The following is a 21,701-nucleotide window of genomic DNA, read 5'->3' as shown; positions in this document are numbered from 1 at the left end:
AGTCCTTGACCTTAGTCTAAAGAAGCCCAAATATTTCTTTTTTTTTAGATTTTTTTTAATGTTTGTTTATATTAGAGAGAGAGAGAGAGAGCAAGTGGGCGAGGGGCAGAGAGAGAGGGAGACACAGAATCTGAAGCAGGCTCCAGGCTCTGAGCTGGCAGCACATAGCCCGATGTGGGGCTCAAACCCACAAACTGTGAGATCATGATCTGGGCCGAAGTCAGACATCCAACCAACTGAACTATCCAGGTGCCCCAAGAAGCCCAAATATTTCAAAGTATATGCATCAGATTTTATAACTGTGCTCCTACACTGAAGATTTAAAAACGATTGACTCCAGGAGTCCCTGAAGGAACTCTCCAGGCAGCACTGTGACACTCTCTCTGCTTTTTTTTCAGGGTGATCATAACATCAGCACAGGCTCGATGGTGTCTGGGCAAAGGGGGGTGGATGAAGGAAAATTTTGATGTTAGCCTTGTTCTGTATGTGTTTGCCAGAGTCAATGACCAGTGACCTAAAATTTATTTGGGAAAAATCTCCTAGAAAGAGTTTCGTTTGGGCAGTTATCATCTTTTAGAAAAAAGTCTTCCTTTGTGCAAAATCCTTTAATTTCCATTTTGCCTTTGAACACTGAGTTTCTGGCACCATCAAGATGTGTGGATGGTGAGTTCTATCTATACAGTCTCTTGTGAGCATTGGTGGTCCTATGGCACTGTGGCCATTACCCTGCCTTTTGCCATGGACTTGCTTAAACCTACAAAATTATCTATTAGGAAGGTTTTCTCTTCATTCCTACATTTGGTCAAATGGAGAAATCCCTCCATGAATCCTTGAACTGTAGCTGCTACGAATGCTTCTGAAGCTTGTATCCCCAAGGGCTGAGAAGGCCCAATACCTCTCCCCAGACTCCACTAGGTTATATAAAAATTGGAATTGAGAAACCTAAAGCCATGGTGAGAGCTGACATAATTAAGGAATCCAGACCAACTAGAGACCACAGAGCAAGATGTGACTCTGGAGCCTCTAAACCAGTCACATAGACCCAAGATTTGTCCCTGCACAGGGCCACAGATGCAGAATAGTATCCGAGCAGTTTTCTAACATTGCCTCTCTAGGCCCAGCACTAGCAATTTAAAGCCAGAAATTCACTGGTTCACAGGGATATCTGCCAGTTTGCAGTTAAAAGTAGCAAATATTATGCTGCCTATCAATCCATGAAAACGGTTGAATCCCAAATCAGCCTACCCTGCAATGCCAGGCCAAGCTGTCCCCACATATCTCAGAATCAAGCTGCAACATCCAAGGCCTGTGAAGACTTCCTTCTGTTTGGGTAAGGCCACTTACCTCTGGGCAAACCTGGGGTAACCTCTAAAGGCACCAAGGTCAGAAGCCTGCATGGCTCAGGTGCTTAATGTCTATGTCTTAAAGCTATTGGCTCAGGCTGTCGCCATTAACAGCCATGGGTACGCCTGTAAAAATATAGTGAGCTACATACCAGCACCACCTACTAGGGTCAGAAACCCAAATAGTCTACACTTAGTCAAGCGACAGCAAAGCTTGAAGACACCCACTCTAACTAGACTAGAAGTCTGCCTTTTTTTCTTTTTAAAGCTAACTGCCAAACCTTGTTGATCTTTCAGAGATTTGGCCCATGTACCAAAACACTGCTTATTTATGAGACCATAGTGGGTTTTCTACCACTGAACACCACGCCACCTTCCCACATTGCCTCAAATCAGAAAGCCTTATCCCAGAAAGCCTCGCCAGACAGCAGATGCCTGCTGGAGGGACGTAGTGTTTAGTACAAGTTCACTGTGTATTGAGTGTAGACCAGAGACATGCTCTCTGCAGACAAGCCAGTCCTGGGCGGGGAGGGAGAGAGAAATGGGCAGAGCTAAACCCAGTTCTTCCTGCCCAACCCACTGATAGTGGAGAGGAGTTGCCTTGAGCAGAGTTCTTGGGAAGTCCAGAAGGAAGGAAAGAATATTTATGGTGCAAGAATCTAAAGATGTTTATTTTTTTCCTAGCATCCTTTGTTAAAAAAAATCACTTTCTTCCACTGACTGGATGTACAATTTCTTCCATTGCTAAATTTACATATATTCATGGACCTGTGGTTGTTTATTCATTCACTAATTCCAAACCAGTTAAATTACAAAAGTGTTAAGTACTTATTTTCAAATATTTAACTAGGTCTGTCTCCCCTCTTGCTCTTTTCCTCACATTGTTTTAATGATTTTTAATATGTTAATTTCCCCAGATTAAAAAATATCACTCAGTGTTTGAAATCACATTATAGATTTGGCATGGAATTCTAATACAATGATCAGACATTTTATACCATTTACTTATTTGTATTTTTTTCTTGCAACTTCTAGGTTTTAAAAGTCCAAAAGAGCGAGGAACACTTATTTTCACCTCTGCATTCCATACAACAGTTTTTACATATGTTAAGTGATGGGAGCAATAAGCTTTTTATAAATACATGATTCTTTTTACATCAGTGCCCTTTTTATGAAAGAAAGAAAGAAAGAAAGAAAGAAAAAGAAAGAGAGAGAGAAAGAAAGAAAGAAAGAAAGAAAATATCCTCTACCTGGATTCTCTTTTCACACCTTGTCTTTTGCTATATTCTGTTTATTTGTCCAAACCCACCTAAAACATTGCCTCCTGTGGAAAGCCTACACTAGACCTGCCCATTCAGAGTCTCAGTCTCTCCTCTATGTCTCTGTGTTACTACCTGTAAGTCTCTATTATGTCCTTTATCATCTTTTACTGTGTATATAGTTATCTCTTCTAGACTTACTAAGTTAGACTTCTTGATAGAGGGACTGTGATATTCATCTTTTTTTTTTCACCCAGCATATTTCCTGATGATATAACATGGTTTTCAATATGTGTTCAGTAAATGAATAGATGCAATGAATGAAAATTGCTTTTGCTTTGTAATATTTATTATAATTGAAAATAATTAAATCATATTTGGCATAATTCTTTTTTTTTTTAATGAATGCCTTCCCCATTAGATAGCACACTTCACAGTCAGAGACCATGACGGTGTTGTTTACCATTGTATCCTCAGGGCCTGGCATAGAGTGGTTCATTAATAAATATTTATTGAATAAATTAATATTATAAATTAATAATATCATATTAATATTATGATGAGGCTATATAAAATATTCATATGAAAGGTTTGCATAGAGAAATTGCTGTACAAATGATCAACAGATATTTCAGGAAAAGAAATACCATTTTACGATGTTTTGAGAAATTAAATTCCTTCTTTTAAAAGTCATCAAGAGACTGTGACCATAGAAGATGTCCTTCAGCAATGTAATATCTTTATTTTGCTCTAAGTCAAATTATGATGGGAAATCTACCCATAAAACATTTATATGGTGCATATAAATAGGCTGTTAGCAAGAGAAACAGCAGCCAACAGGTTTATCCTGTCAACAGAAATTTATTAACATGGCAAATAGATAAAATAACGTATAAAATGAACCATAATCCTGCGTCATTTTCATTTCAACGGTCACTTGCAGAAGAAACTTTGCCATCATTGCATTTAAATGTTTATTTACATTTAGAGTTGAATATTTATAGTTTTTTTTTAATAAAGAGGGGTCTGCAGAATCATCAAATATTTTTAAAATGACTTTCCAGGGAAATATATCCAGAGCAGCACACTTTGAAGGGAAAGTAATTCTGAAAATAAAGAAATCACAGGCACTCTGAATATGATGGAAAATATATAGATGTCATTATGGAATAACAGACTAGCCATCAGTCATCAGGAAGTTACCATTGCTAATGTATAATACATTGTACTTAATACATGATCACATATATTATCCTTGTATGATTAACTGCAAGCATAGATTGTAATACTAATATCCCAGTAAACATTTAATTTGAAATAAACCTTTCTAGATCCTACTAAGAATAAATTTGAACACTAAATTGTAAGTCCTCTTTGGAAAACTTAGTTAAGATTCATTAATACTAATAATAGCTAATATTTATTGAGAAATCACTGTGCATCAGGCATTGTTCAAATCAATTTACACAGGTTACCCCGTTATTTGGTCTTTATTATGACCTATGCAGAAGTACTGCTATTATTATCCTCTGATTAGAAAGGGGTCTAAGGCTCACATTAATCCACGCATGACAAGGCCTGTGTTACTAAAGTCAGCAAGTGGCAGAGCTGGAGGTTGGAGTCTGTTTTGACTGTCACAGTAGATTTTAACCACCGTGCTCTATTCTGTAAACCAAACTGTTAATGTAAGGAACAGATCTGGCTGAAAACTTGATCCAGAGACGGTTAAAAATACATTTGAATGTGAATACATTTTGGCATGGTATCACTTTATAGCTCTTTGCATTTTTGCATTTTTCATTCTCTCTATTGCCTGATTACTCAGATGATTTTGCTTAGTACATTTAGTTCATCTTCCTGGCCACAGAAGACATTTGATTTTGAGACTCCTCTTCTATCACATCAGAGAGGTCCAAGAGAATAGTAAATGTTGGAGTCTAGGAGGGAAAATGAAAGGGCCTATGATTAAAAAGACTAGTTGGAAATCCAGCTCAAGTATCACTTTAAGGCTCTAAATAACGTCTGTGTCTATATCTATGTATGTATCAACAATTCCATCTAAATTGGGATTTAGTGTAGACCTCATTTAGTTTTGATAATGGTAGCAATTTTTTGTATGCAGATACCTCAATTTGGGATTACAGAAAATGGAACTGATTTAGAGGATACATAGGCGTTTTGTGATCTGGATTAGGAGACATCTGGTAGGGAGCAACTGAATAAAAGCACTATAATAAGAAAAGCAAGTATAATTTGAGATACAGAGCTTTATAATAGAAAAGGCCTACGCTTTGGTGTCGGGATGACCTAAATAAAAATCTCAGAGTTTCTATTTAATAACTCTAACCTCTGGGAAACACCCTAATCATTCTGCTTTACTTTTTGCCTATAGAGTGGTGGGAAGAGCAGAACATTCCTTCTCTACTAGGAAGAGTTTATGGAGTGCTGAAATGTAGTTCATTTAATTTTTTGTACCTTAACTTTCTTTTTTTTTTTTTTAACATTTATTTATTTTTGAGACAGAGAGAGAGAGAGCACGAACAGGGGAGGGTCAGAGAAAGAGGGAGACACAGAATCTGAAACAGGCTCCAGGCTCTGAGCTGTCAGCACAGAGCCTTGACGTGGGGCTCCAACCCACGGACCGCGAGATCATGACCTGAGCGGAAGTCGGACGCTTAACCGACTGAGCCCCCAGGCGGCCCTGTACCTTAACTTTCTGACAGATGTAGAAACTATGATTTTTGTAGTTCACCGTGTTTTTTTTTCTTTTGAATTGTCCTTTCTGCTCTTAAGCCCATGAAATGATTTTCATTTTCAATATTGTATTTTTCAGTTTTAGAATTTTCATTTATTATTTTGCATTGTTAATTTTTTTGCTAAAATTCTCTATGTATTCATGCTTATTGTTCACCTTTTCCACTTAACACATGAACATATTTATAGTAGTTATTTTAAAGTTGTTGTCTGTTGTTTCTCTTTTTTTTTTTTAATTTTTTTTTTCAACGTTTATTTATTTTTGGGACAGAGAGAGACAGAGCATGAACGGGGGAGGGGTAGAGAGAGAGGGAGACACAGAATTGGAAGCAGGCTCCAGGCTCTGAGCCATCAGCCCAGAGCCCGACACGGGGCTCGAACTCCCGGACCACGAGATCGTGACCTGGCTGAAGTCGGACGCTTAACCGACTGCGCCACCCAGGCGCCCCAGTTGTCTGTTGTTTCTAATCTCTGGAATATCTTTGGGTCTGCTTCTATTGACCATTCTTTGTTTTGAAAATGGATCACCTTTTTGTGCTTCTTTGCATGTCTTGTAATTTATATTTGAGATATTGGTACAATAAGCAAACAATAGTAGAGACTGAATAAATGATATTTACCCCAATTGAAGGGTACGCTCCTTCCTGTAATCCATGATTGAACTGAGTTCTGGAAGAGGTTACAGTTTGGGTAAATTACAAGCCACCACTGGTTCCAAATAATTTGATGACCCAATTAGAATTCTCCCTCAAGTAGTACTTGGGATTTAAGCACCAATAAAAATCTTGAGATGTCTTAGGGCTTGACAGTCATGTTTTTAAGTCACCAAAAGGCTTTCTCTGCACTCTACCCCACCTTTTAGTAGTCCAGAGATCTCTCTGTCCTCCTTCTGTTCTTCAGCCTTTAGTGAGCTCTGCTATGCTTTCAGTGAAGGCTCCATGAACTTGGTGGGATTTCTTTAGACCCTGCTGTTACCTTTTTCAGCCTTTGCCCTGTATACTGGTGAAGATCTCATGAGAAAGAATTGACAGGTGGGTACAGACTCTCTCTGTATCTGGAGCTCCTCAAGGTTCTAATCTGCTATGCCAAACTATATGTGGCCTTTAAAAGTTTGGCTATTTTCTCCTTACCCTGTAAATTGCACTATGATGGACTTAACATCTTCTCCCATTTTGTTTCCTGAGATGAACATAATAGGCAATTTCTTCTCTCTTAGGAGGAGCTTATGAAGTTCTGAAATTTAGTTCCATTAATTTTTTTGTGTACTTTACCTCCCTTTTGGTTCTAAAAAAATGATATAAATTTTATAGTTCATCCTTTTTGTTGTTCTGGTTGAAGCAATAAATTCGTGACTTTTCTACATTTTGAGTGAAGAAATCTTACCTTAACCATTCTGAGTCATCTTTGGAAAGGGAATCTTTATGAAGATTTACATATAGCACGCAAAAATCTACTTAATATGGTGTCTGACATTGGTAAGGGCTTGATAAATATTAATGTCCTTTCTCCACTAAGTCGGATATCAAGGGATGCCAAGTGAAAAAAGGAACAGCTGTGTGGGTTTTGCCTGAATAGTATTTGGAAGGGGTTAAATTTGGAAGACAGAGAGGACTGATTGACAGAAAGGAATAATAAAAACTGAGTTTTTATCTGCTTCATTTATTTCTTTCAACCAATACTTATAAAAATCATTCTTATGGACTGTGCTTATGGTATAGATCATCCTTAAAGAGACTTCTAAACTAGAGATCTTGTGCTCATCTATTATTTAGTCCTATGAATGTATCCATTATATTCTACAGAAACAAAGATGGTTATTTTCACTTAGGTATTTGTTTAAAAGGAAATGGGAGATGAAGTGGGAGTTGTGGAAACATAACAGAATCTGATAAAGAGAAAACTAAACTAAGGAGCTAAACAAGCACAATGGGTGGCAAATTAAAGGGGAGGAAGACTCTCCACAATCAAGGACAGCAGACAATAGCTGACAGTGTTTGTGTCTCAAGGAAGGAAACGAATTTATAAACACCTTCTTGTTATGTACTAGAAAAGAGCTATAGATCAGTGAGGATTCACGTCAGCGGTCCACACCTGGATGGATGAATTGGCTTACTGAGAAGTGGGGGAAAGATGAAACGGGGAGGCTGCATTGTCAGTTACATCTAATCCTGCCTGCTTTCTCTTGATGGTGTGGATTTGCTCAGACCAAAAAGAGTCTTTTTGTTCAAACTGCTTTTCTCTCTCCGGGATAGCCAGATGGGTGACCCCAATAGGAAGATGAAGTAAACCTTTATGTATTAGGTTGTTGTGGAACGAAAGAATTACATGTCGGTGTGTGTGAATTTCATATCATCCAGCTTCCCCGTGAATACATGATTCACAGAAACCAAAGAAGGACAGGGAAATAAAAAAGCAAAGGAAGAAAAAATAAGAGAGTCTCGCACATTTTATTTGGGTCAGTAACAAACTAAAAGCTCAATGAATTGAAATCCTGTGGGAGTGGGATCAGGACAGAATTTATCCGTTTGCAATCTTGACCTATCAGCTATGAGGTTTCCCAGCTGCAGGCAACATCAGTCTTTGCTCTCCAGAGGCAGCAGCTGGGCTCGCATTGTCCCTTCTACAATTTCCTGCTGGATCTGGGAGCATTTGATTAAAAACAAAACCGAACAAACCTTAAAGTGCATATACTTATATGCACATATACCTTAAAGTGCATAAAGTCCAGATACTTTATTTATCCAAAAGGCACTTTTTTTTTCATGCGTGAGAGTTATGCTGTGTCATCCTGCGCTGCAGCCACTTTATATCCTTTTCCTCCTCCTTAATTTCCTGTATTCCATGGATGGAAACATTGCATCAGAAGCGTGTATCTCTGTGTAACTCGCTAAAATGGGGAATTAAGAGTCTTTTGATTGCATGATTTTCTTTGATGAATATCATACCACAAAGGCTCTTTCAATTACACATATCACTTCTAGCTAGTGTGTCTGAGGCAATCACTACTCTAAGAAGCACAAATACGTTTTGAGTGTTTAATTAATTTATAGGCCACTGACCTTGGTAGCTGTTTCATAACTTACCCTCCTCGGTCTACTTAAAACCATACTCCCCTAAACTTACCTGAATCCCAGCACATATCACATTGCATTTTAATTGGGAGATGTCAGGCTAGAGGAAAAAGTACATGGGCCTCGTTATTAACAATACCAACTCCGATACTACATGTGTGACGTTAGGCAAGTTACTCTAAGATTCATTCCCTTTACTTATTAAATAGATGTAATAATAAGCTTTCTGTTCCAAATTTTTAGGGGAAGGGAGTTAGTGTCAAGCAGAAGTAGATGGCACTACACTGGGCTGTTTTAGGATTTTTCTTTTTTATCTTGTTTCAGATTCCTTCCCATATTAATTCACTAATTTCTAAGCCTTCTTTGGGGCCAAACAGGACATCATAGTCATACTTTCTTTCCAGACAATGTAGCATATTCATCATTTCTCTGATGCATACCTTCCTTATGCTCTCAGATTGGCTCTGGTTTAAATATTTGATAATCCTCATTTATGGAATTTATAAGAGCAAAAGAGCCAACCACTTGTGAGCTGTGAGGCTTGGATGAGGGATACCTAAGAAGACATTCTGCCTTATTTCCCTATTTAGGGTTGTTGGTGGACATTAAATAACCCCTGCTGGTGGCTGTGCATACCAGAGATCCAGAGGGAAGAAGTAATAGAATTTATGAATTTCCAAATAAGCAGATAAAGAAGAATAAAACTTTGCTACCTAAGGAATGTGGTTTCTTCTTAAAGATGAAGGAAAAACAAAATGAAGCAATCACAAATTCAAAAGCCCCAAATTCCATATTTATAGAATTTGATCTACCATTTTAATGAAAGTGTCTGAAAAGTCTGCCCTATTTCCAGAGAAACTTGGTCTCTTGAGTGAACACTTAACCAATCTAATATCAACCCCTGTTTGTATGGCAGTATGGTCTGCTTTATCCATTCTGTATTTAAATAGTATGTAAAAAGTAAATGATAGTTATTAATTCAGAGAGAAAGAGTCCTTAAAGGAACCAGGATCCTAAATAAACAGTGACTACACACTTACCAATTTCATGAAGGAGAGATGGAGTGTTCAGGGGAAACAATATTGGCAAAGAAACACTCTACTATTGTCTTAAATTTAGGCCTCTATTCCTATATAGCTCTAGTTCTTCAGAGAATTCAATTTTTTCCCTATGATAGTGTAGGGACCCAACAAGTCAATGGCCTCCTGTGTCTTCCCCAAGTTCTTGCATCTCACCATCCCAACAGCAAGGAAAAAGAAATCCAGAACACACACATCAGAGAGAAAAGAAAAACATACTGACTTCAACATCTAGAGTGTACTGTCCAAGACTGCTCTCCCTAGGCTTTCCTCTACTGGGCAGTCACAAGCAATCCCAGAGCCCACCTCATTTAACCAGCTGTGACTTTGGAAAAACATCCTGTAAGTTGACAATGAAAGGAAACATACATGGTAATGGCTGGCTGGACCTTTTTCCAAGAAGTAGTGGCATTGGCCTTATTTCCATACCAGCTCCTGGGAAGAACTACATCTAATAAGAAATCTGGGGCCTTGACTTGAATCTACTTCCCCTGTGAAAAAAAAAATCTACAGTGATGTGTATTGTACATCTCCATTTTCTATTCCACATACATATTTCTAACCTTTTTTTATTTCTGTATTCTAGAAGAACAAGGAAATTTTTCTCTCGGTCACTGAACTGCCTTTCTATAGCTTCAGTTCTGCTTTTTATGACCTCAATTGTGAATTTAAATTGTCCATATTTCATCGTAAGTTTCTAACATTTTAAATTAGCCTACTTACATGTGCTTAGCAATCATTCATTAAATTCTAGATTATTTTACTGCCCTGATATTGGATCTTGGCCCACTCTAACTGTGAGATTATATAATTGTGGTAAGCAATTACTTAAAATTTAGTGATGACAAATTGATGTTACTTGTGAAAGTTACAATATCTAATTTTCAATGTATATGAGGACAAAAAGGGGTATAATAACTTATACACCTCCTTGTTACGGTATGACGTTTCTAAAGTACAAGGATACTGGATGAGATAGAAGAATATCTCCAAGAATGTAGACCTCAAAATATAAAAAATACAAAAGAGAGTGATGAGACATGGAAAATCAAATAAAGAGGTTAAATACACATTAAAAGTATTTTCAGTGAAAGACATGGGAGACATTAATCAAATAATATGAGTATTTACCACAGTTAAGAAAAACCACAAATTTTAAGATTAAAAGTATCAAGCAAGGGTGTCTGGGTGACTCAGTCAGTTATGCATCCAGCTCTTGATTTTGGCTCAGATCATGATCTCACAGTTTGTGGGATCAAGGTCTACATTGAGCTTTGCACTGACAGTGTGGAGGCTGGAGCCTGCTTGAGATTCTCTTTCTCACCCTCTCTCTCTCTGCCCCTCCCCCATACTTTCTCCCTCTCGCTCTCACTCTCTAAAAAAAAATAAATAAACAAACATTAAATTTTTTTAAATGTCAAGCAGTATAAATTAAAAAGACCTACACTTAGGCATATAATTCTAATTTTTTTCAAATCAGGAATAATGAGAAGATTCTAAAAACTTAAAAGAATAAAATCAACTACCTACAGAGAAGTGAGAAGTGGGGTTACACTTGTTTTTCAACAACAATACTAGATAATAAAAGACAATGGAACATACTTCATTGAAAAGATTTTAGAATATTAGGAAAATGAAACTTACATAAGAGTGGTCATAAAATTTCTCTACAACACCTTACTTAACTAAGCATCAGCAACAAGGAAATGTTTTCAGCTAAATTCCTAATGAAGAATTGGTTTTCCTGTTAAAAGGTGGAAAATAAAATCCTTCATTTACTTGCCAGAGAGAGTGTAGCTACATAGATAATATATGGATTGCATCTCAGCCAGATGTGACCATCACAGCATGCACTCAGAGCATAAGGGAGAAAGACAGTTACTGCTTCATAAGACCCATTACCAGTTAGGTATGAATTAAAATGTTGGTGGAAAGCAGATCTTCTCAGAGAGTTTCTGTATGAAACCCATCATAAAAATGTAAGAAAAGTCATAAAACTTTTAAGCATCTCAAATCAAGGTGACATACCACCATGGTATGGTTAGATATGAGACAGTGATGGAGCACACAAGAAGAGGAGAAAGAGGGGCACCTGGGTGGCTCAGTCAGTTAAGCAACCGACTTCAGTTCAGGTCTTGATCTCGTAGTTTGTGAGTTTGAGCCCTGCGTCAGACTCTGTGCTGACAACTCAGAGCCTGGACCCTGTGTCAGATTCTGTGTCTCCCTCTTTCTCTGGCCCTCCCCTGCTTGCACTCTGTCTCTCTCTCTCAAAAATAAACATACCTTTAAAAAAATCAAGATTAGAGCTTGACAAAGAAGAAACTTTTTGTATGTTAATGTTTCTCTCTCTCTCTCTCTCTAAAAAGATACAGAATAGGGGCACCTGGGTGGCTCAGCTGGTTAAGCATCCAACTCTTGATTTCAGCTCAGGTCATGATGTCACCATTTATGAGTTTGAGGCCTGCATTGGGGTCTGCGCTGACAGTGTAGAGTCTGCTTGGGATTCTCTCTCTCCCTCTCTCTGTCCCTCCCTTGCTCTCTCTCTCTCTCTCTCAAAATAAATTAAAAAAAAGAGAAAATGCAACATATATAACTACCAGCTAAGTTACTATGGGTTGATGAAAAGACAATTTACTCAAACATTCCCTGAAATTAAACACAATACATTATGACAATACCCTAGGGCACACAAGGCTATTGTGTTATGGAAGATTTTAATATTTTTGTGAAGTTTTCAATAGAATCTGTAATCAATAGTCAATGCAGTTATTATCTTAAGGAGGGTGAGTTTATATTTATGCACTGCTTGAGGCACAGAGGGACAATAATGTAAATCAATTAATATGGAATAAGGTATTAAAAAATATATAAAATGGTAATAAAATGTAGAATAACATTGTAGGGATCTCTGGCAACAACAAAATACATTGGTGCAACACAATTATATTAATTTTGCCTTGAAAATATTATATGGATTTTTCCAGTGATATTCATATACCTTAAGAACTCAATAATATTACAAAAGTAGCAATAATGTCTAGTCCCCTCTCAATGTTTTGCACTAATGATGAGTAGATGTAGCAAAGTGAAGCCAAATTTCTGATTGTCCTTAAATATTTCTAATGGGGTGCATTATTTGGTTTGAGAGAAAAATGTAACAGATTTACCTCTCTAATTATGTTTCTGCAAGACTAAATATTAACATTAATTAGCATTCCATTTGCACCCACAAGGAAAATCACTCTAGAATTTAAATTTGCCACAGTTAAGCCATATTCAAATAAAGTAGATTTTTTCTGTGTATATTACTTTCCTTGTGAAAAAATTTTAAAATTTCCCAAGTGAGGGGAAAAAAAACTACCAAAATAACTTACATTTGAATAATTCTTTCAACTTTTCTATAGCTATATAGAAAATTTTTTAAGATTATACAACTTGTTATAGTTCTTAAAAAACCCCTTCAGAAAATCTAATAATCTTTTCATACAACAAAACTGCTACTCAGATACCAGCCAGTCCTAAATGATGATTGAATCTCAAATAGCATATGGGATCCCACTCTAACACCCTGGTGGGTGTTATCTAGGGTATTAGCTTGCTGAGGCTGTGTGGTTTAAACAAAAGAAATTTATTTTCTCACAGTTCCAGAGGCTAAAAGTCTGAGATCAAACTGTTAGTAAGGTTGGTTTCTTCCAAGACCTCTCTTGGCTTGATGGCCATCTTCTCCCTGTGTATTCACATGTTCTGTGTTCTGTGTGTATCTGTTTCCTAATCTCTTCTAACAAGGACATAAATCATATTGGATTAAGGTCTACCCTCATGATCTCATTTTAATTTATTTACCTCTTTAAAAGCCCTATCTCCAAGTATAGTCAAATTCTGAGTTATGGGGTGGGTAAGATTTCAACATATGGATTTTGGGAGATACTTCTGAGCTCATAACACCTAGAAAATATAATCTATTTTGCTTATTGCAAAGATCCCAAACATTGTTTCAGTATACAAAAAGGCACAACCCATGTATCTGGTTGGGATCTGAGGATTGGAGTACCAAGTCCCATATCCACAGTGTGTTTGGAGTGAATAGCACTTCATAAAGTTCTCTTCATACAGTATTTCATTTGACCCTCAAAACAAACTTTGTGGTAGGTGTTGCTATTACACCCATGAAATGGATGAGAAAATTGAGATTGCGAGGATTCAGTGACTTGCACAAGGTTATACAGTGATTGACAAAGGCAGAACACAAACAGAATCCTCAAATCATACCACTTGCATGAAAGTAACTAACCAAAAGTCTTTCTCCCTCCTCCCTTCTCTCCCTTCCTTCCTTCTTTCCTTGTTTCCTTCTTTCCTTCCCTCCTTCCTTCCTTTTCTTCCTTCCTTCCTTCCTTCCTTCCTTCCTTCCTTCCTTCCTTCCTTTTCTCCTTCCTTCGCCTGTCTTCCTTTTTCTCTTCTTGTCTTTCATTTTTCCTTCTTGTTTTATTTTGGCTACTCTATTTAACGAAAAAAAATTTTTTTTTGCCATAGAGGCAATAAGGATTGGTGTTTAATATATACATCTTATATATAAAACCAAATATATATTGTACATATTATATCAAATGAAATTGCCAGTTTTCAACCAACTGTGACCTGCAAAAGCAGCAATTTTACGTGGTTTAATCAAGAAATAACACACAGTGAACAACACCCACTTTCCTATTTGCATCTCCTTTGAACTCTCTCTCTTGAGATTTACCCCCACTTCTGTGTCTCACCTGCCCCCATCCCAAACATAGCTGTTTATCAGCCAGTTGTGCCCTTCATGATAGCAATCTGGGAACAAACTGGAAGAGTCAGGGCAGACATGGCAATATGTATGTTGGAGACTAAATAAGTGAATGGGTTATGAGTAAGAAAACAAAATAATCACTTCAAATAATTGACTTCTTATTTTTCTGTTCCACGAACATTTAAAGTTAGGCATTCCCTTCCCCAAGACAGATAATGTTTCTTTACAAAAGCAAACCAGCAAACAAACAAAAACAAGAAAAAACAAAAAACAAAACAAACCACAAAAGCACACACCCAAAACCCTTCATCATGACTGTTATTTAACATGCAATTAAATCTGTTAATACTTGTAGTATTTATCTATTACTGTGTAAAAAATCAATCCAAAATTTAGTGGCTTAAGATAATACACAATTATTATCTCACAGATTGGGAGTCCAGAAATCTGGGAGTGGTTTAGCTGGGTAGTTCTGGCTTAGAATGTCTCATTTTGTTGCTTCAGACTTAGTGGGAGCTACATATAAGTGGGAGCTTATATGAAGGTTGGTTGTAGAAGAAAGATCCATTTCCAAATGCTTCACTTACTTCGTTATTGCAGAAGGCCTCAGTTCCTAATTGGCTTGCGGCAGGAGGCCAAATTCCTTGCCACATGGGCCTCTCCTCATAGCATGGTAACCAACTTGGTCCAGACCCAGCATCTAAGAGTAACATGAGGTCATAGTGCTTTTTATGATCTACTCTCAGACGTCACAAACCATCCCTTCTACTATATTCCACTCACTAGAAATGAGAAATCAGGGAGGGAAATTAGTCTCAACCTCTTAAAATGAGGAGCATCAAATAATTTGTGGGCATGTTTTAAAACTACCACACTATGTATATACAGTGCCAAGAAGCACTCAAATGACAAGTCTATGGCTCTCAAATAGTAATTGAAGTTCAGCACAGGAATTTTTAGGCTTTAGCCTTGTAGGTATATGATGGAATCCATTAAATAGGTTAAATAAGCATTAAATACTTCTGCAAAATAATTTACAAAACTGAACATCCCAGCAGAAATTTGCCTTAGTTTATTTAAAAGATCAAGATACTTTGGGGCGCCTGGGTGGCTCAGTTGGTTAAGTGGCCGACTTTAGCTGAGGTCATGATCTTGCAGTCCGTGAGTTCAAGCTCCACATCAGGCTCTGTGCTGACAGCTTGGAGCCTGGAGCCTGCTTCAGATTCTGTGTCTCCCTCTCTCTCTAGCCCTCCCCCATTTGTGCTCTGTCTCTCTCTGTCTTTCAAAAATGAATAAATGTTAAAAAAAATTTTAAAAATAAATAAAAATTTTTTTAAAAGATCAAGATACTTTGATTCTAAAGCCTAGTGTATGTGATATAACATAGGCCAGTGCTTTGTGGTTAGCTCACCTATAACTGCCATATGGTAGTTTTACTCAGCTTCTGATTTTATCTAAATCTATAATAATTGACGACTTCAACAAAATTCAAATAAAATTAGCATAAATTTATTAGTTTTATGATGAGTGTCAGTGTGTGATGTAAAAGTTGTCAAACCTCCTCTTTACCTTCTCTCCCCGTCTCCAAGGGAGAGCACCAAGAGCTGAAGGAATAATGTCTTCATTTTGAATGGAAGGCTCTGGTAATTTATACCAAGACTGAAAAATGGTTTAAATGATGCTTGTAATATGCCACTGTGATTCTAGTGATTGTTTTCCTTCTAGTTTAGTAAAGATCACATTTTCTTTTACATCACTCCTTCACTTTACAGTCTAAATTTCATAAAGGGTTACATTATGTTATATTTTGGAGAGGAGAGGGAGATTCACATGGAAATGGCTGCCCTGGGTAATCCTCCTGGCTGGTTGTGTTTGTAGCGTGCTGGCGAGTAAGGGCTATAAGACCTGTGATGGAAGCAATAGTCCCAACCATCAGCCATCAGCTTCTCTCTCTCTTTCTTTCATTCTCCTCTTAAGTTTGGCAGATGCCATTTAGTTCGTTTTTTTGTCATTGTCAATTAGGATTGATCTTTTGTGGTAGAACTAATTCACCATCAGCTTTGATTTTCTCCCAGGGTTCCTGTGAAGGTTTTTTGCAGACAGCTCAGAACTCCCTCCCCCAGATGCCTTCAGCCCCCACCAGAGTGAGTCCTCCCTGCTCTGTCTTGCTGCTTGGATTTCCTAGCCTGACAAGGTGGCTTTTTCGAGTGTGGTGCTGGCAAGAAAGCCGTAAGCCATGCAACCTTGTCTCCTTGACTCGTAAGCCATCCCTTCCTTGTCAAATAGTGGGAGGGCAGGCTACTTTCCTGCTACCCCTTATCCTCAGCCTTACTGTCTCTTTGTGAGACTGAACATTTCAGAGCAGAATTGAAAAGCATGAGGACCCCCAAAATAAATAAATAATTTAAATATGTATATTTTTCATCACACAGTTTTTTGTTTTATCATTATGCTAAGATAAGATTAATGAGATCACTGCATGTCATGAATCTCCACCAATTTAATCCATACAATGAAAACCTTTTAAATTGAGTGTAGTCAGGAGGTGCCTGGGTGGCTCAATTGGCTGAGCATCCAATTTTGGCTCAGGTCATGATCTCAGTGTGTGGTTTCAAGCCCCACGACAGGCTCTGTGCTGACACAGAGCCAGTTTTAGATTCTGTGTCTCCCTCTCTCTCTGCCCCGCCCCTGCTTGCACTCTGTCTCTCATTCTCCCTTTCTCTCTAAAACAAACATGAAAATTTTTTTAAAAAATAAGTAAATAAATTGAATGTAGTCAGAAATGATCTTGAGTGCACAGAACTCTCTACATAAGTAAAATTTTTATAATTGGGAAACACTGTCTTTATTCCATTGAAGTTTCCCTATCTGTAATACCCTTGTCTGAAGTTAGGGAATTTTCACATAACTTGTATTTTTTTTTTATCATTGCAACTAAACTACAATGGACATGTTTAAAGTGGAACATTAGAAAGTGGAGCTGGGTGCAGGAATGATTCTTTGTTAGGTGTAGAGCCATCCTATGCACTGCCACACATGCTGTAGCATCCCTGGTCCTTGTCCCTGAATGTCAAGAAAGGGTCCAAACCATTATGACAACTCAATTCCCATATACTTTTTCCAAATACCTCTTGAAATGAGGCATTCTACTGAAAACTACTGAACTGTGCAGAGCGAGTGGAAGTAATGAGTTGGTTTGGCTCCCCTCAGCAGGGAAGCAGACCCCAACCTCTTATAACAATTCAACTTAGAATATGGGACATATCAACTTTGGGACTTCCTCATGATACTGCAACCCAGGAAAAACACACTTCAGAAAAAATCGCACTTGACCACCACTTCAGCTTTATCCATGGAGGAATGTAGTAATTTAGATATTTCTTCTATCTTCGATGAGTTGTTTATGCACATTTTTTTCTTCCAAGTTTTTAAAGTCAAGTTAGTTAACATATATTGTAGCATTAGTTTCAGGAGTAGAATGTAGTGGTTCATCACTTACATACAACACCCAGTGCTCATCCCAACAAGTGCCTTCCTTAAGGCCCATCACCCAATTTATCCCTCTCCCACCTCCTTTCCAGTAACCTTCAGTTTGTTCTGTATAGTTAAGAGTCTCTTCTCGTTTGCCTCTCTCTCTGTTTTTACCTTATTTTATTTTTCTTTCCCTTTCCCCATGTTCATCTGTTTTGTTTCTTAAATTCCACATATGAGTGAAATCATATGATATTTGTCCTTCTCAGACTGATTTATTTTGCTTAGCATAATGCATTCTAGCTCCATCCACATCCTTGCAAATGGTGAGCTTTCATTCTTTTTTGATGGCTGAGTAATATTCCATTGTATGTATGTAATATATATATATATATACATATATCATGTGTATATATACTCCTTTATCCATTCATCTGTTGATAGGGATTTGGGCTCTTTCCATAATTTGACTATTGTGGATAGTACTGCTATAAACATTGGGGTGCATGTGCCCCTTTGAATCAGCATTTTGGTATCCTTTGGATAAATACCTAGTAGTGCAATTGCTGGGTTAGACGGTAGTTCTGTTTTTTACCTTTTTGAGGAACCTCCATACTGTTTTACAAAGTAGCTGTACCAGTTCACATTCCCACCAGAAGTGTAAGAGGATTCCCCTTACTCCACATCCTCACAACATCTGCTGTTTCATGATTTGTTAATTTTAGCCCTTTTGACAGATGTGAGGTGGTATCTCACTGTGGGTTTTATTTTGAATTTCCCTGATGATGAGTGATGTTGAGCACCTTTCACGTGTCTATTAGCCATCTGGATGTCTTCTTTGGAAAAATGTCTATTAATGTCCTCTCCCATTTCTTAACTGGATTATTTATTTTTTGTGTGTTGTGTTTGATAAGTTCTTTATAGATTTTGGATACTAGCAGTTTATCTGATATGTCACTTGCAGATATCTTCTCCAATTCCATAGGTTGCCTTTCAGTTTTGTTGATTGTTTCCTTTGCTGTATGCACATTTATTTTTGCATATCATTCTCTGCCAGTAATTCCAAATACACATTTAATTTTGATTCCATAAGGTCTTGACTCTATAAGTTTTTGCCTTCTTAACTATCTGAAAGAGGTTCAGCTATCTATTATTTTTTAATAAGGATCACAATCAAAATGTATAATAATTCTTCATGAACATTTCCACTGTTTAGATTGATGTACATCTAGTAAGGTAGTTTTCATATTGCAAACATTTTATTTTGTAAATTTTCCAAACTAGGTGGTGGGGATAATGTGGAATGTTCTTGGAATTTGAGCTCCAGCTGCAAACCAGAGTTCAGGACCTCTTCCTCCTTCACCATATTCCTGGGGTTAGAGTATCTTGTCAGATTATTGACAAAGATCATCTAAAGAAATGTTTAATATTGTGATGGAATTGGGGAGGAGCATGCACAGAGTTGCAGGAAAGGTGTGGCTATGGTACTCTGTGAACTTCAAGGCACTATTTCCATGGCCATAGTGTCTATCTCTGTGACAGATAGGGTCAGATGTTGGATATTGGATTGTGCCTGCACCAGAGTAGAGGTGAAAGTGTTTGATGATCTCTCAAGCCAGCAGTAACATTTCAAAAAGAAAGATGCTTGTGGATGCCAGGTGCAATACAAGTAAAAGATATTAATGTTTCTAACATTTTAAAGAAATAACTCAGGATGCAAAATGTCAATTCCCAGTAAAAACGAAGTTCTATAATGAGAATTTACAGAGTTTCCACAGGCACACCATGTGATATACCATTTCTAAATTACTGTATTCTTTCCTCATGTCCCAACAGGAAAACATGTTTCCGAATCATCAAAGTCAAGAGTTTAGGAGCTACACAATTTTCCCCTGCTTCATCTTCGTAGAGGTAAGAACATTCTGGAAATCCACCTTTAAAATATATATTATTTAAAAAAATATGCTATCCCTTCAAAAATAACTCCATGTATCCTCTGTACATGTGGAAACTAATTGTAGAAATCTGTAAAGCTATGGGCTTCTTTTCATCGGAAATGTTTCATGGTTATGGAGATTACAAACACGGGTTCCATAGTTGTGTCATGCACAAACACCTACCTAGATCCAGAGTTATAGTTTCATTACCTCACTGATGTATCTTCTTCTCTATGACCCTATTTTCTAATATCCACCCTACTCCTCACAAGCTTTTCTTATCCCAAGATCTTTCAGCCTTGTTCTGGAACTATACAGTGTTGACTTTACTTGATTGGCTAATATAGCTTTCATCTGCCCTTAAGTTAGCCAGCAAGCCCTAAGGTTAATGTCAAGAATTTCAGGATCTTTTGTCTCTCTCCAGGGACCAACACTGATCACCTATTTTTGTTCCCTCACCTTCTTTTCTCACCTTTTCCCCCCATCTACCTTGACAAGTTCTCTGAGCTCTTCTTTCAGACTCATTAAGTCTGTCAAGGATTATAAGGAAGTTGAGATGATGAGAAGTTAGAGTACATTGCCAAGATTTTCATGTCACACAAGATAATCATGTGCTCCCATGAAAGAGATTTAATGGCATCTGGATAAACCATTACTCATATTGGTCATTCTGAATTGTATATACATAAACAACATAGCCATTGTGCATCAACAAAGGAACTCCCAGTAGGAACCTGTTTGGCCATCTCAAACTGCTATTTATTTTTTTATTAAGTGTATATAAACTATTATAAGTATCACAGGGGTGCCTGGGTGGCTCAGTGGGTTAAGCATCCAACTCAATTTTGGCTCAGGTCATGATCTCATGATTCATGAGCTGGAAACTTTGTGTTGGGCTTTGCACTGACAACGTGGAGCCTGCTTGGGATTCTCTCTGCCTCTCCCCCACTTGTGTGTGTGTGTGCATGTGTGCACGCTCTCTCTCTCTCTCTCTCTCTCTCCCTCCCTCTCTCTCAAAATAAATAAATAAACTTAAAAAAATAAAGTCTGTTAAGAAATATCACAAACATATTTCACAGTGACCTCATCTTTATTATGTACATAATTTCCATGATATAATGAGTAAAATTAATATTTTAATTAAGCCAGAAATACTAGTTTGGTAATAGCTTCCTTCAATGATGGCTTTAACAAGATTATGGCTCAGTGCTTAGACATTGCAATTGTTTTCTTGGAGTCAGTCTCCTTTTCTATGACTGCAGTGAAGTTTTCTAATATTCTTCTATAAAGGACTCAGTGCAACCACATGTAATGAGAGGCAAGGTTATCAGGATATTACGGGAGGGAGGATGATGGAATAACCCAGCAAATGGGTTATCAACTTTCAAATGTTTCAAGTATTTAAAAATATGCATTAAAGTTTTAGAACTGCAAGATGCTAAGCTCGTTAAAGAAACTCGGTTTTGAAAAAAATCCAGTAAAAATACAAAAGTAAGCTAAAATGAACTATGTTTAGTAATCATGGCAAAGAACTTTAGCCTAAGCATGAACAGTATTTACATAAAGATAAATAAGCTGTGGAATGATGAACTAGAGACAATGCTTCCTTTCTAGTCGGGTGAGAGAAATACAACATGCTTATTTCTACCAATTTTTCTTTTATGGTGGGGAAAAGAAATATCATGGATGGCAGTAGGATGAATTTGAAAACTCAGTCAGACTACACATAAAAACAAGTAGAAGTTCCAACCAAGGCAGCTAAATAAGGCTGGTGATGGGAGGCACAGATTGAGTTTTTCACGAAAGTTCTTGAGATTACATAGCGTGAGAGAACTGGAGCACAGCAGGATAAATGACAGCCTCTGAAGCTGAATCACGTTGTTCTTTAAACTGAAACAATTCTGGTGTTTGGGGAGCAATGGATGTTCTTTACAAGGATTCTAACAAGCAAAAAAAAAAATGCTTTAAGGTGAGCCGGAACACTTGCTGTGTATAAATCTATGGAGTAAATCC

General features: G+C 37.4%; 1 long non-coding RNA gene across 1 annotated transcript; it reads right to left on the bottom strand.

Annotated features, from left to right (window-relative positions):
• Positions 1 to 4,059: 4,059 nt before the first annotated feature.
• On the bottom strand, positions 4,060 to 14,981 carry LOC122479619. The gene is made up of 2 exons (XR_006296383.1): positions 14,868 to 14,981; positions 4,060 to 4,539 (listed from the first exon to the last, which is right to left on the bottom strand). It is a non-coding gene; the product is annotated as an uncharacterized LOC122479619 (long non-coding RNA).
• Between the last annotated feature and the right edge of the window lie 6,720 nt (positions 14,982 to 21,701).

This window comes from Prionailurus bengalensis, chromosome C1 (assembly GCF_016509475.1).
Source record: "Prionailurus bengalensis isolate Pbe53 chromosome C1, Fcat_Pben_1.1_paternal_pri, whole genome shotgun sequence".
NCBI classification, from domain to species: Eukaryota; Metazoa; Chordata; class Mammalia; order Carnivora; family Felidae; genus Prionailurus; species Prionailurus bengalensis.
Note: the sequence above shows the minus strand (reverse complement) of the source record. Positions and strands in the feature narration are given on the sequence as shown.